Source organism: Varanus komodoensis, unplaced genomic scaffold (assembly GCF_004798865.1).
Source record: "Varanus komodoensis strain SLA01 unplaced genomic scaffold, ASM479886v1 scaffold72, whole genome shotgun sequence".
NCBI classification, from domain to species: Eukaryota; Metazoa; Chordata; class Lepidosauria; order Squamata; family Varanidae; genus Varanus; species Varanus komodoensis.
Genome location: NW_025336374.1, coordinates 1,626,338 through 1,639,560, shown reverse-complemented (window position 1 = coordinate 1,639,560; position 13,223 = coordinate 1,626,338). Strand labels below are relative to the sequence as shown.

Here is a 13,223-nt window from a genome sequence, read left to right as displayed (position 1 = left end):
TGGGATTGTATTGTTTACATTTTTTCTAATCGCTCAATTTATATTTGAATTTTATGCATTGATTTAAAAGCTTATATTTTAGTTCAATTTATTGATCTGCAGTACTGTATGTGATTCAAAAATTAGAAAATTGACTTCATGTTCAAGTGTGATATTACTTTTGTAGAGGATGTGAACATAAATCAAACATTTTTTAGGGGTGCAGAGCATAGAAATGATTGGGAACCACTGCTCTAGTTGCACTGCCTGCCTGCCTGCCTGCCTCTCCACACACATACACATCTAGCTATTTCTTTCTCTCCCCCTCTCTCCCCCTTCCTTCCATCTTTCCTCTCTTCATTACACTCCCTTCCTCCCTCCAGGTTTTCTTTCTCTCTTCTCTGTGATTGCTTTCCCCCCCTACTTACGTCTCTTGCTTCCTTCCATTCTTTCTGGCTCTCCCTTCCCTCTAGATTCTGACTGTCTCGCTCCTTCCTTTTAATTTCCCTCTAGGACCCTCTTTCCCTCCCTGTCTTCTTTCTGTTTGCTCTTCCCTTTTCATCCCTTCTATCTCTGGTTCTGCTCCTCTGTGCCTGGTTCCACTTTCTTCTCACTTATCCAGTCTTTCTTTCTGATCCCTTGCTCTAGTTCTCTTGCTCTCCCCATCCCCATGCAGCTGAACGAAGCAACATCTCCACTTATTTGCATGGGATGAGGAGCAGCCCTTTCCTTCCTGCCTTCCTTCCTTCCAGCTCCCTGGCTCTTCTTCCTCCATCTGGCTCCCCCTCCCCCCTCTTTATTTAGTTCCTCTTTCCCTCTGGTTGCTTCTTCTTTCTCTCTATCTCCATGCACACTTAATGGAGCATTTTTCCATTCATTTGTAAGGGAAGAAAATGCTTCCATGCCATCAGCCATCTGGAGGAGGCCAAAGTCAGCACCACTACCAAGGGCTCTCTTGTTCTGAGGATCCTTGGTTGGGCCTGAACTCCCCCCTTCCAGACAATATTCAGCAGCACCTTTTCACTCCCTGTACAAACCAATAGAGCTGTTTACACTGGTTTGTACATGGACTGAACCATCTCTACCAAAAACTGGCGAGAGGGAAAGCTTGCCTGTTGCTTCCAAAGGTCCAGAAGAGTTAGACTTCATTCCACTACACCCATTTCTCAGCAATGAGTACTTCTTCTCCCCTGTGCAAGTGAATGCAGGAATCAGTCCATTCACTTGCAAAGAAGAAAAATCACTTGGAAGGCAACTCAGCATGGCCATTTGGGCACCACCTCAGGGCTACACAGTAGGATAAATATGTTCAATATTCCTTGCATAAGAGTGTTGTGCAGTGGTTAGAGTTTTGGACTGGAACTTGGGGGATCTATGTTCTGGTACCCACCCAGCCATGAAACTCATTGGGTGGTGATCAGACTCTTAAGTTAGGCTGAGAGTCTAATCACAGACTCTCAGCCTAACCTACTTCACAGGGCTATTGTAAGGATAAAACAGAAAGGAAAAGAAACTTGTAAATTGCTTTCAGTTCCTTGCAAGAGAAAGTCAGCACATTATAATATAATATAATATAATATAATATAATATAATATAATATAATATAACAACAATCATAAACATTTGCCTAATTTATGAAAAGTCACAGAATTCCACTTGTCTTAGTGCAGTTTGTTTTTAAGCAGAGATTACTCATAGCCACATTCTATGTATATGTTCCCTTCTCATGTTAAGATCGCAAACAAAACAAATTGCTTTATCATTTTTAGTTAGATGCCAACCACTAATTAACTGTTGCAGCTTACCTGATTAACAATATCCTGGATCCATCTACACATGAGCCTAGAAATGTGGTCATTAGTTCAAACAGTGCATCCTTAGATAATTAACTAACAGCTTTGCAGGGCATTGCAATGCTGGAAACAGAAATAATTATATACCTATTTCTTCTCTTGTAAGCAGGTAATTAATTACTTATTATCCATTCATTAGAGATTCTGATGGGGGAAAACTTGCTTCAGGTTAAAAAAAACTCCACCTCCTTCTTTGCATTCTTCTTGAACAGACCAAATAGTTTGCACAGGGAGAAACAGACTAAGAGCAAGCATGGGCATTGTGCAGCAACCCAGGAACTCCTCCTTCCCCTTTATCCAGTATTTTAGGAGTTCTCCCAGTTTCTTAATCGCAGGGTTTAACTCAGGAATCTGAGGGCTTGGGGTGTGGACTTGAGCTTCTCTGTAGCATCTGGTTGCTCAGATCTTAGAATCCTCTCCATATACAGAAGGAAATTGCCCATGGCCCTTGTCTGGCCTTGACACCTGTTCCTTTAACAAAAGTATATCAAAAGGTATGTAAACCAATGTACCATTTAGCCTCTGTATGGGCTAAAGAAGCTGCAAATGAGAAGCTAATGACTTTGGATGAGTGAACTGCTATAAACAGGCTTTAAAAATTACTCAACTGGCATAGTTTGATAACTGGTGAGAATGAATGAGCAGTTAGAAAGTTCAGAGATGTATAATATATCTTGGAACTTCTGCAGAAGAGAAGAAATGTGAACCAGGTGCCAATTCCTGTGTTTTGGTGATGTTGTCACTACTGTAGTACTCACAGCATCAGTTTTTAGCCAAACTGAACATCTCTGAACCATTATCTCCCCGATACTAAGCATCAACCTGATTGCTGAAGAACAATTGGAGAAGATGAAGAAACAAGAAGAAGAAAGAAAGTAGAAAAATTCTGGATCAATCTGAGAAGGGTAAATTTAAGTTTGGTGTTAATAAAATTGTAGAAGGAAAATAGTTAACTGTTAGAAGATTTATAAGATAGAAAGCTATAAGAATAATAGAGCAAGGTTAACTAAATAATATAAGGTTTAAAGCATGGGATTTTGAATGGGCTTAACAATTAAGGTTTGGGATACTGAATGAGTTTAACAATTAAGGTTAAATTGCTGCTTTCTATTAGGGAGAAGACTACGTAAATATACTTACTATATATAATAATATAAAAGCTAGGAGGAGTTAAGTAGATATAAGGCAAAAAATGGAATAGTATATGGGGATAAAGAAAAACATAAGAATAGTTTTTTTAAAGGGAAAAGGAAGAAGAAATAGTGGGAAAATAAGTAACTCTGGGTAGTACTTACAATGAGATAACTAATAATGGATAAAGGCAAGGGAAGTTGGTAGTTGTGAGGACCAGGAATGTTCCCCCATCCCCACTTCAGCTTTGGGGAAAGGTGGTGCCCATGGAGGAGGAAGGGGAATACTTTAGGTAAATGTAGGGAGAATGTTTTCTAGCGAACAGATTAAAAGTATTTTTTTAAATTATGTCTTTTTATTTTTACTTTGTATGGAAGTCTTTGGATGCATGCCATAAGGGACCACAAGGTTATATCAAGTTAAATGAGATTATTATCTTTGAATGTGAAAGGCTTAGGGAACATAATTTTTTAAAAAGTATTGAAGCAATGTTAAATTAGGACAGAGGTGATATTTTTATGTATTGAAACACATAAAAGGAGTTAATGAGTTAAAATGTTCATAGTCTGAGATCTATGAAAAAGCATATGGGAATTCAAAGTTCAGAGGAGTGGCAATTATCTAAGAAAGGTGAATTTTAAATGAAAAAAGTTAAGAAAGATATGAAAGGTAGATATTTGATATCATAAAGTAAAATGAGAGGAGATTGTACACTAGTTAATATCTACTTACCAAATGTTGATCAGATACATTTTTTAAACTGTCCTGGATGAATCAGATGGTGTCAAGAAAAGTTTTGTAATAATGACAGGAGATTTCAATATGGTAATGGATGAAAATAAGGATAGATTAAATCCCACTAAAAAAATAAGGTGTAACATTATATCATTAAATAGAATGATAAATGATATTGACTCAGAAGGTGTACGGAGGGAGAGGAAGGGAGATAAAAGAAGATTCACTTTTATTCATTGGTTCACAAACCTTATTCTAGAACTGATTACATATTTGTATAAAAGGATATGCTTTCTAGACTAGATAATTCAGATATAGGTTTGATAAGAATTACAGATCATGCATTAATAAATATGGGCTTTAAAATGAATTGTGACAATGAAATGGTTAGAAGGTGGATTTAAGCATTTTGCAACATAAACATATAGATAAACAGAGAAAGGACTGAAAGAAATATGGAAAATTAATGTCAAAGAGTGAAGGAAATTTAGAATGAGACACATGAAGTCTGTTGCAAGGGGAGTAAGTACAGTAGTACCTTGGCTCACGAACGCCTCGGTTCACAACCAAATTGGATTGTGAGCACCATTTTTATAAAACTTGCAAACTCCGCATTGGATCGCAACCGCAATTGTGGCCATCTCCCCCCCCCCCCATCGCAGTCCTGCTGGGGGACGGGGAGATTGCCATGCTCAGGGTGGGGGGGGGGGGTGACCGTGATCTTTGATGTTCTTTGTCACTTTGCTTCACATTTTTCTGATTAAAAAAAAAACAGTTACAGAATGGATTAACCTTACTTACACTGATATCAAGATATTAAAATATTGGTGGAATACAAGCTAAAAGGAAAGAGTTGTAGAATACTGACACAGAAAGAACACAGACAAAATATAGGGATTTTTTAAAGGATTTTTTAAATTTAGTAATAAGAATTCAAGGATACTGACTGGAGCTATGCAACAAAAAAGAGTAAAAAAATCAACCAAGAATAACTTTAACAAGAATAGTTAAAGATGAAAAAAGTAAAATTGTAACTTGACAAAAGAAAAATTAGGAATATTTTATAGATTTTATTCAAAGTTATATGCAGTTGGGAAGCTATTGATGGATAAAACTAGATAATATATAGAAAAAAATCTTGGGAATAAATTGTACCAGGCAGACAGGAATCTAATGGAAAAACCTGTTATTATAATAATTATTAATTATTAATATTATTATTAATATTATTATTAAGAGATTATTAATAATTTAAAAGTAGGGAGCACTCCAGGAATGGATGGATTAGGAAAATTGATTTATAAGGTATTTAGAAAGTTGCTGGTACCAAAATTAAATTTTTAATAGTATATTGGAGGTATATTTTGAAGAATATGTTTTTGGTACTTCAATTGTATTTATGTTCTGTTTAAAAAAAAAATTAAAAAGGGGGGGGTAAAAAATAGCATATTGGAGGGAGCAAAAATGCCAGCATTTTGGAAATATTCTTCAATACTTTTGATTCCAAAACCTAATAAAGATCTGTCAGATCCTGGAGCATATAGACCTCTTTGCAATATTTGCAAAGAGATTGAGTAATTTTATTGATAAATGCATTAAGGTGGATCAGAGTGGTTTCACAGTAGTAAGATAGATGCTGGACCTGACTAGAAGTGTATTAGATATAATAAAATTTATATCAAAGGAAAGGTTAAAAGTTGCAGTAGTAGCACAAGACATTTTTACAGCTTTTGATTGTGTGAAATGGCCCACAATAAAGGTGTTGATACAGACATGGTATAAACTGAATGGTATGAAGAAATTTGGAACATAGCTGTTAATAATATATGTGGAATTAAGGTAAAAGGGGTTGACAAATAAGAATGATGGGGCTTGTTTATTGAACATGTATTAATAAAAGGGAAGGGTATTGAACCTTCTGATGATTCAGTGCAATTTTGGATGGAAGGAGGTATTCCTGAAAGAGCAGAAATTTAGAAGAAGGAAGACAAAGAAAATGAGTAATTACTATGTAGCAAAGGTCCCAGTGGTGGGATGCACTAGCTGCTTTCTATATTTTCTTGTCTTTTTTCATATTGTGGTGTTCTTTCTTTTCTTTCTGAGGTATTTTATATTTGTATTGATAGATTTTAGTATTGTATTTCATATTATTAAATAGGGTTTTGTTTTGTTTTTTTTAAGAACCATTATCTGATGCTTCATGGAGAAGGCTTCCCTCTGAAGCAAGCAGGACTGAAGCCAGGCCAAAATAAGGTCCCACTATCTATTTATGCCTGGAGATGCAGACATTATGTCTCTTCTTCAAATTGCATTTTGGAAATTATGCACAGTGGGTGGGATTATGGGGGAGGGCAGTGTAGCTGAGTGATTGACAGGTCCACTTTCCAATCCTAAACATTTTTACTTGAAGCTCCAATCACTGGGGTTTAGAGGAGGGCAAGGATGATATCATGGGGATAATGTGATCATTCAATCCAACACTACAAGGTTTTGCTATGGAAAAAGCTTTTCCCTCCATTAACCCCCTAGCCTTTGTCCCTACTCTTCTGAAATGTTGGGATTTTCTTGCCTTTTGTACAAATGCACCCAAAAAACAGAGGGGGGAGGAATGGAAAGCAGATCACTTTCCAACTCTCCTTACACATAAACTTCTGTGTGAATCCTTCAACAAATTCTAGACTTCTTTTTTACAGACTTTGTGAAGCTGTTAGACATTATTAGACCATGGTCCATACAGAACATAGAGGGCATAAGCATGTGTTTTTTAGAACTCCATAAAGTGTCAACACTGCACAAAATCACCTGCCGCTATCATTCAGGTATTTGGTAGGCTTAGTCCCCTCAGGTGGGACAACTATTTCTCCAATTTTCATCCAATTCTGTCAAGAAACAGAGTTAGCATCCAATCCCTTTTTTCAAAAAAGTCACTACATAAAGGCAGGTAGCAACCTTCACCAACACTTACTTTTCCAACATTTAGCAAGTATAATCCCCTCCCCTAAAGGTACAAATATCATCCAGTCCTGACCAAGAGGTAAAAAAGTTATCACTACTTAATTTTCCATGATAGTTAATGGGTTGCACAAAGCCTCAGGTTTCTAAATCTTGATTTAAGTTTGCTACCAGTCAAAGCAGATGGTCTCTGAATTGGCTTGAGCAGCAACCGAACATTTTCTGAAGCACTGGATCAAGGTCCAAAGTAAATCCAGGCAACAAATCCTTAAAGAGAATAATGCATCCATAATTTTTGCTCTCCAGCTGATAATACACATAAGGCATAGACTCACCAGAGCACAATCAGGAAGTCTAAGGTAGACTGGGGAACAGGAGCTGGATTTCTTCAGGTATAAACCAGAATGTTAACCACAGGGCCATCCATTTATCTGTCTAGAAAAAGGGGTAGAGGAATGGAGAAACAAGCATTGAAAGACTCTGTAAGTCCAGCCTGAAGATTATGAATAGGTCATCAGAATGAATGTTCTCAGCTGGTTATTTGAGGCTGGCAAACCTGTGCCATGTTCCCCCACTGGTTGAAGAGAAGAAAGCTTGTTTTCCCCTGCCTTAGAAAAGGCCCTACCCATGATCAGGAAAGAGAGAAATTTGGTCTTCAAAAGATAAACACGTAAGTCGTGGGCTTTCAATCAGTTTTTGATACGTGGCTTATAAAATGAAGCCTCATCTTGTTTACACAGTCAGAAGCAGGAGTTGTTTCAGAGACTGCTGATGCAAATGTCATTGCCCTAAATCAGCAACCTTTGTTTACATGAGGAGCAAAAGCAAATTGAAGGATCCTTTAGCCACAGCCATTTCAGGTCTTCCTCAAGCACTGCATGCTTGCACTCAGCTCTAAAGTTCACCTTGTTCATATGCAGTTTACAAGGGCTTATTTGCAATGTTCTTGATCCATTTTTTGTTCTTTGATATTCTGTTGTTCTTGGAAGTGCACCTGCCTTTTTTGTCCATTTGTTTCATTTGCTCCATGACATAGTCAATTTAAAAGCACTGAAATCTAAAACTCAAAGCACCAGAGGACTAAACCTGTACTTTCCTATAATTAATCATTATCTACAAAACACACTTTTAATACAGGTTATATAGTTCATTTTTAGAACCACTCCATCAGTTAGGTTATTAACATGTTCCTCTTATGTATTATTAATTTAAAGCATTTTTACCCCACTGTTTAGCCAAAGGCTCTCCCAGAGCAGCTTCGAAACATCAATAGTAACAAGGTTCTTGTCCATAGGCTTACAAACTAAAGTACATAACACACAAGAAAAAAGACACAGGAAAGAAGAAAGAAGTGATCTCAGCCAGCCCTTCTTAAATTTACATTTATCACCATGAGTGGGTATGGTAAAATACACACAATGGAGGAAGAGAACAAGGCTTGCTCAGCAATGTTTTATTTACTTCATGACATTTTATAATGATCCATAACTTAAAGTTCTCTAAGCATCTCATATGTTAAAAACAAAACACAAGATTATAAAATCAAAAGCAGTATAAACACAAAACAAAAAACCCCCCAGAGCAGCCCCAAAATTAAAGCAACTTTTAAAAAAGAGAGACCCATTGTACAACAGCTGATTAAAATGCCTGATTGAAGAAAAAACTCTTCAAAAGACCACAAAAAAGGAGCAGAGAAAGCTCTCTACAGGAGCCGTCCCATAACAGGAATGCCATTACCAGAGAAGTTACCTCCAGAAAGGCACAGGAATGGGGAACCTCCAGCCCATAGACAGGATATGACCCCCCCAGGAGCTCCCTATTCAGCCCACAATGTTCTTCCACTGTTCTCTCTTTCAGGGCATTTAAACTTCAAATACTCTGTTCTTACATACCCTGTACTTTAAAATGAGCTGTGTTTTGTTCTGCCAGAATAGACATGCATAGAATTGAGTGGTATCTTTCCAACCTTGGTGGGGAAAGATCCAAACTGATATGAATTACATCTGGCCCCACCCACTCTGCTCTTGGCCCTGCCCCAGGGCTCTTAACCCCACCTACTGTTCAAACACTGCCTCCAAGAGCCTTTGCAAAAGGGGGACTGTGTCTCTGGGCCAAAGAAGCTTTATCACCTCTGCCCAAATGGTTTCCTGCCTGGCTTCATCTAACAGGCAGGAAGAGCACTGTGAGATGGGTCCCTGAAGAAGTTTTACGATTCAGGTAGGTCTTTCAGATAAGCTGAACTGAACTGAACTGAAGCAGCTTCAGGTTTTAATGTCTAAAGCCAACACTTTAAATTGTGTTTTGTGTTGTCAGTTCATGCAGCTGTTAAAGCACAAAGTGCATACAGTCAAGTCCCAGTTAGTAATGAGTGGGAAAATAATGGGCCAATGCTAGGTCAACTGCACTTTCTGAATTGTTTTTAAAGACAGCCCCACACACAGCACTTGCCAATAATCTAAATGAGCAGTTAGCAAAGCATGGGTTACAGAGGCCAAGCGATCTCTAGCAAGATAAGGTTGCCACTGATCCATCAGCCAAAACTAATAAAAAGCTCTTGGAGCCTCTAATGACAATCCTGCATCAATAAGCACCTCCAGATTGTGAATCTGATCCTTCAGGCAGTGGTGGGCAACATGTGGCCTCCAGATGTTTTGGCCTACAATACCCATCAAGCTTAATCAGCAAGCCCAAGGGTAAGGCCTGATGGGTGTAGTGGTCAGAATATCTGGATGGCTCCATGCTGCCCACCCCTCCCTGCTTCGGAGGAGTGAAACCCAAACATGTTAAACTCACCATTAACCTAGATCAGGGGTCAGCAACCTTAAGCACTCAAAGAGCCATTTGGACCCATTTCCCACAGAAAAGAAAACACCACAAAACCCTTTTGACTGCTAAAATGAAGATAACACTGCATATATTGTTTTTTACCTTTATGCTATGTATAAAAAAAACTACAGTGTGTTGCATTTATGAAATCAGTGAACTGCTACAGAGAAAACAATTTTTTATTTCTGCATGCAGCAAAAACATATTAAGCATACTGGTAAACCAGTCTCATCAGCAGTGAAAGCAAATGAATCAGCCCACGTACCATTAAACATTATGTTTTCTTCTGAAACTTTTCTTTTCTTGGATTTATCCATGGTTTGGCCTACTGAGGGTCAAAAAGCTCAATAAATCGTGTGCTGGCGGGTGTCGCACATTGGTGGTTGTGACGCATATTTTGAGCGACAGGGAGCTGCAGCAGAGGGATGAAAGAGCCACATGAGGCTGCAGAGCTGTGGGTTGCTGACCCCTGACCTAGATGGATGAAGCACCAACCAATAGTACCCCCATCTTGTCTGGACTAAGTCTAAATTTGTTTATCCTCCAGTCTATTACCATACCCAAGCAATGATTCAAGATAGCCACAGCTTGCTTCTAATAAAGCAAAAAGCACACCAATATATCTCACTCCAAATAGTTTCTCTGTGTGCTTTTATGTAGATGCTAAATAGCATAGGAGTTAAAACAGAATCTTGCAAAAGCTCAAAGTGTGATTGCCAAAGGGCTGAGGTGTGGTTTTCCTGAAGGATCTTCTGGATGTGGCCATCCAGGTAAGAGCAGTTCCAGCCAGGTGTTTGTTTATGATACTTGTATGCCACCCCACAACCCAAGAGTTCTCTGGGCAGCTCACAAAAACAATGGCATACAGAATAAAATCAGCAGATTTAAAAATTAATAATCCAACATCATAAAAATAGTTATGATGGGAATAGGAGACAATGCACCTAACAGATAAAAGCAGCACTGAGAAAAACATAGGAAGATGATAGATTATACTAAAAACAGATAGGAAATAAAGTCTTCACCTGGTGATGGAAACTGAACAATGAGGGTGCCAGTCATGACTCCTTAGGAAAGGTATTCCAAAGACAAGGTGCAGTAACAGAAAGAGTCGTTTTCCTTGTCATTTCCCCCTTTACTTTAGGGAGGGCTCACATAGAAGGGCATCCATAAAAGATCTTAAGGGTCTGGTAGGGATATATGAAGACAGGCATTCCTTCAGATATGTTTTGAACTACTGACTCACACCATTCCTGGCTGCTTGGTTAGACTGGCTTAGGTTTATAGGAGCTGAAATCAAAAACATCTGGAAGGCACCACAAGAGACAAGGCTAGCTAAAAGATATCCTATGCGGTAGATTCATGCTTTAGTAAGTTGGGCAGGATGGTGAATGGCATGTGTGTGTGTGCACAGACATTTGCATGTAGTTGTATGGGAAGGCACGTTAGAGAAAGAATTTATTATTTTGTCCAAGATGACTGATTTGCTTGGTCTTATCTTAAATATACTAGATATCGCAAATAGTTTGAGATAGGCATTGCTTCCAGCAGTGCCCACATTTGTTTCCCCGGTGGCTTCCAGTAAGATTGTACAGCTTTCTGAAACAATAGAAAAGCTTCCAACTCTGTTTTCCAAAGGTGAAAGTGTCCACACCAGATGCAATGACCCCTTTCAAACAGACTTGAGAACAAGTACTTCCTGGGGAAGTACTATTGAACTCACTGAGATTTACTTCTTACCATGGCACACTAATCTTTCAGCCTCTATCAGAAAGGCTTCTTTTAATTTTTTAACAAAGTCAAACAAAAACTTAGATTGTATCCCAAAGAACCACTGTAGGATTAACTAACACAATACAGCCACAGGAGTAATTTTGAACCTGCCTTTGTGCAGCAAGTTAGAATAGCAACCACTCTGTCTCTGCTGCCAAGATGCTAGAGTATCCAGTTGCACACAGATGGTTGTGCTATCAGGTATCTGCTGTACATTTACTTCAGATACAATAAATAATACATTCCTAACATAAAAATATATCCATTTTATTCTGTGACTGTTTACTAAGAACAGAACCTCATGCATTACCCTATCTCAAACTGGATGCAACTCATCTTACCAAACCCATAACTGAGGAGAGAATTAAATTTCCTTACCAGTAATGCAATTACATGTGATGACTGTTTATCTGGTGCTGCTTTTTCAGTTTCCTCTCCTAAATGTCTGGAAAATGTAAAAGCCATAGAATATGCTACCTGCTCTAACACTTTCCAGTAAACAACTATAATGGGTCAAACTATGTGAAAACAAGGCTGGCTGCAAAGTCCCTGAAAATCATGTCCAAAGAGAAACCATTTTGCCATGAATATATATCATTATTTCTGCTGCTCTGATACCATAAAAACCCTGTACAGTGCAATTATCAGTGTGAAGAAAATGATATTGATGTATTTGCTTTCTGAAATTACTATATACTTTCACAGCTTGAGTGGATAATTAAGGGTAGAATGGAACAACGCTTGAATAATGTCACATGACAAGGTCTTAACCCACCCAGCTTCTGTGAGAGAAACTTGAGTGTTGTGTTAAGGACAACTGAAAACAATTTGAAAGGGTAAATTAATGATTGGAATGTGAGGCTTCTTACAGCAGTGTGCATACCATAGGAAGACTGGGCTGGATGAGTGCAGGAATCAGTACAGTTCAGCATCCTGCTTGCCCAATAGCAGGACATGAAGGCAGTAGGCATTCTCCTACTGTCGATCCCCAGCAACTGGCATTCAGAGCCATGCTGTCTTCTTCTAATCCTAAAGGTAGCATACCGCCATCATGAGAAGTAGCCCCCGATAGCCTTATGCTTCATTATTGTGCCTAATCCTCTTAGACTTCCAAATTGGTGGCCATCATTCTACCCTGTGGACCTGATCTCCATAGTTTAACTATATGATGCATGAAGAAGGGCTTCCTGGTGTCTCTTCTGAATTTTCTACCATTCAGTTTCATTAGCTGACCACAGGTCTGATACTATGAAAGAGCAACAAAAACTCTATGCGTTGCCTCCAATTTTACAAATCTCTGTTGCAACCCATCCCCATATTCCACCACAAAACCAAAAATCACATAAAACAGGGGTGCAGAACCACTTTCAGATTAAGGACTACATTCAAAGTAGCTCTTCCGGGATGCATTCCAGTGCAAAGGCAAAAGGATCAAGGCCAAAAGTACCAGCATATTTTAGCTTAAAATGTTTCCTGACAGTAACTAAGTGCAGAATGTGGGGGAAATTGCACAAAAGCTGAGAAACCACCAATGATCAGTGGCTTGGGGAAAGAGGTGGGAACAGAGATGGGGAGTGTCCTCTAGAGACTTCTCAAAGGTCAAATCTAGCCCCTGGGTCTGCAGTTTTGAACTCCAGGAAAAGCCCAGAGTTGAACTCCAGGACATTGAAGGGCAAGAATAAAACTAAAGGGAATGAAGCAAGAGCACTGGTATGGACACAGTTTAAGAACTGAGCTGGAAACTGTACAAAATCTAAACATACTGATCAGCCAAGCTTATCCCCACTTTCTTTCTTCTGCCATGTGATCATCTCCAGTTTCAGTTATTATTGGTATTAATTCTAAATATTTCAGCTTGTTTTAAAAAGCTATTTCCTTCTAAGATTTTACTCAGACTGTTCTGAACTCATAAAAGATACAGGAGAAACTCCAAACTTGCCTTCCTTGTTCTCCCACTGCAGCAACTGTGCCTCA

At 38.6% G+C, this 13,223-nt stretch overlaps 1 protein-coding gene across 1 annotated transcript in view; it reads right to left on the bottom strand.

The window, feature by feature from the left end:
- The window catches only part of KIAA1958 (KIAA1958 ortholog), a 57,919-nt gene that overhangs the window by 29,657 nt on the left and 15,039 nt on the right, over positions 1 to 13,223 (bottom strand). Inside the window, exon 2 of the mRNA XM_044452476.1 lies at positions 6,986 to 7,085. The gene's annotated coding sequence lies outside the window, so the exon portion shown is untranslated. The remainder of the gene's footprint in view (positions 1 to 6,985; positions 7,086 to 13,223) is intronic.